The following is a 3,072-nucleotide window of genomic DNA, read 5'->3' on the forward strand; positions in this document are numbered from 1 at the left end:
TCTAATTTTTTGTATTTTTAGTAGAGATGGGGTTTCACTGTGTTAGCCAGGATGGTCTCGATCTCCTGACCTTGTGATCCGCCCGCCTCGTCCTCCCAAAGTGTTGGGATTACAGGCGTGAGCCAGGGATTACAGGCGTGAGCCACCGTGCCAGGCAGGGACCACACAATTTGTTATCCAACCAGGACACTTTTTTTGTTGGTTTGTTTTTTGGAGACAGAGTCTCACTCTTGTTACCCAGGCTGGAGTGCAGTGACGTGATCTCGGCTCGCTGCAATCTCCGCCTCCTGGGCTCAAGCGATTCTCCTGCCTCAGCCTCCTGAGTAGCTAGGATTACAGGCACCCGCCACCCTGCCCCACTAGCTTTTTGTATTTTTAGTAGAGAACGGGATTTTGCCATGTTGGCCAGGCTGGTCTTGAACTTCTTTCCTCAGGTGATCCACCTGCCTTGGCCTCCCTAAGTGTTGGGATTACAGGCATGAGCCACCATGCCTGGCCCCAACTAGAACACTTCTGAGTGTGGAAGAGGATGCTGTTAATTACTCAAACCAAAAGGCATAAAAGGAGACATATGTCCACCCAAGTGATAAGGCAGTTTGGGAAACCACATTTCCCAGTATGCCCTGCCCCTTGAGAGTTAAAAATCTTAACTGGCACACAGCACGCTGGAACACCTGTGGTTAGCACCATTTAAGAAGTAAACGGTACAGGGCTGGGTTCTGATGTGAAGGCCTCCCCCTTCCATGGGACACTTAACCAGACACAGGACACAACACCTGAGGTGAAATTTCAATGGGTATTAAGCCTGGGGTAGAGCTTCTCTCTCCCCACAAATCTAGCTTCCAAAGATGTGGAGCTGGTGGAGCTGTCCATTGGTCCGCTGCCCTGTTTCTCCTGGGCGCTGCCTCTGCCTCCCCATATCACCAGCGTCCCCACTGTCACTAGTCTTTAGGGGGATTCTGGGCTAGGTGGTCTTCCCACTCGACTTCAACCAACTTGTACAGCTCCATGGTGGCCTGGGCATCTTCCACAGAGGAATGTCCGCTCTTCCCAACCTGGATATCCCGGTTTAGCAGCTTCTTGGTGAGATGCTTCAGAGACATGGTGGCATTCTCCTGGCAGTCAGCCTTCCAGGTTGAGGGGGAGATATGGGAGGTGTCACGGGTGAGGGACTTGGGGTGAAAGTACTATGAAGTCAATGTGGATGGCATGTCCCACCACTGTCTTCCCTGTGAGTATCTTCAAGATCTGGCCTCGAGCAATCTTGAAGGGTGTGGCATTCACCACGTGCTGCTTCCGGATACCACTCCATCTGGTTCGGTAGTCCACAATGTGGCAGGGGGGAAGAATGTACTCATCATAAAGCACATCTCCGTTGTAGCTGACAATGCTACATCGAGCCAAGGAACTAACATGCCCCTTTGGTCCTGTGCCCACCATCTCACAATCAATTGCCACCATCTTCTGTGGCAACTTCTGGGATATTCCGGAGCATATATTCTCTGAATGAGCTTGGGTGGAGTTCTGTGGGGCATTCTTCTGAGGATGGTTCTTCTTAGAGGATTTCTTCTGGGAGCCCTTCTTCTGAGAGCGGGTTGCGTGACTATTGATCTTTAGAAGGGCACTCTGGAACTCCCCCAGCAAATCTACTTTAGCAGCAACAGAATCAGCCTTTTTTGAAGGGGCAGGGATCAGCCAAGACACTGCAGCTTTCTTGTCCAGGGGCTGTCCTGACCCATTGCTAGAGGCAGCTGTCTTCTTTTTTGGGAAGGAAGGGGTCTTCCAAGTGCCATCCACCGTCGGAGCTTCCCCTTTCTTTGGAGGTTCAGAGTGCAACTTAGGCACCTTGCTAGGGGGTTGGTTCTTTTTACTCAGAAAGCCTCTCCGTTCTAAGAGCCTCTGCTTCTTGACAAAATTTCGGTGCTTGGCATTTCCTTCTAATGCCTTTTTGGGAGGAGGTTCCCCAAAATCCAGATTGAGCAGTAAAGTAGACATAGGGACAATGGGAGGTGGAAGAGCAGTTGGGAAGAGTGGCTTATGGATGAAAAGAGGATGTGGGACTCATTCTCTGCTGAATCCTACTGTCTAACATGTGGAGGTCTGTAGTACACCCAGCGCAGGGGTGGGATTGAGGCTCGAGGCAGGCCACCTGGATAAGCATACTTCAGTCTCCGAGGTACAGATCGTCCTCTCACGCTCACAAACCTACCTCCCAGGTGGGTTTAGCCAAGGCCAGAAGCGTCCCATCTTGTGATTTTAATACTGATGGTAAGTCAAAAATCCTGAGGCTTGGAATTTTATTTTTTTTATTTTTAGAGACAGGGTCTTGCTCTGTCATCCAGGCTGGAGTGCAGTGGTGTGATCTTAGCTCACTGTAATCTCAAAATCCTGGGATCCTCTTGAATAGCTGGAACTACAGGCACGTGCCACCACACTTGGCTAGTTTTATTTTTTGTAGAGATGGAGTCTCACCAAGTACCCCAGGCTGGTCCCTCACTCCTGACCTCAAGCAGTCCTCCCACCTTGGCCTCCCAAAGCACTGGGATTATAGGCCAGAGGCTTGGATTTATCAATAATTGGCTATTTTCTTTAAATCAGTGCCTCTTATCTCAGAAAACCAGGGAAAAGATGAGTATTTTGAATGCCCCCTCTGCTGTCCTCCCAGCATAAACATCAGACAGAACACTGCTTTGCCTTCTCAACTCCACTGCCTGTCCCCATTCTATGGTTGATGTTTATGAAGGAGTATGGGGTGGGGAAAATGCCAAAACTATTTTTTTTTTGAAATTCACAAAGGTATATGATCTTTCAGTATTCAATTGCCTTTTTATTGTACAAAACCTTTATTTGTTTCACTGTATAAGCTAATCATAAAATAACCAGTGCTTGTAAGAATGTAGCAGAACAGACTTTCTCCTGTATCCCTTTAAAATTTTTGCCAATCTGTTAGGTCAACCATATCTTGCTGTTTCCATTTGACTTTCTTTGATGACTAGTGAGCCTATGCTTCTTTAGTATGTGTGCTTTCCATTTGTGGGGTGTGTGTGTGTGTGTGTGTGTGTGTGTGTGTGT

General features: G+C 48.5%; 1 protein-coding gene and 1 pseudogene across 2 annotated transcripts in view; one reads left to right on the forward strand and one right to left on the reverse strand.

Moving 5' to 3' along the window:
• Positions 1-3,072, forward strand: part of DNAH12 (dynein, axonemal, heavy chain 12) — a 246,484-nt gene that overhangs the window by 236,248 nt on the left and 7,164 nt on the right. The gene's annotated exons all lie outside the window — the stretch shown is intronic.
• Positions 207-2,111, reverse strand: LOC105515421 (annotated as a pseudogene). Its single transcript, XR_001002324.1, has one exon. The product of XR_001002324.1 is annotated as an interferon-stimulated 20 kDa exonuclease-like 2 pseudogene (transcript).

The sequence above is a fragment of the Colobus angolensis genome, unplaced genomic scaffold (genome assembly GCF_000951035.1).
Source record: "Colobus angolensis palliatus isolate OR3802 unplaced genomic scaffold, Cang.pa_1.0 Scaffold26, whole genome shotgun sequence".
NCBI classification, from domain to species: Eukaryota; Metazoa; Chordata; class Mammalia; order Primates; family Cercopithecidae; genus Colobus; species Colobus angolensis.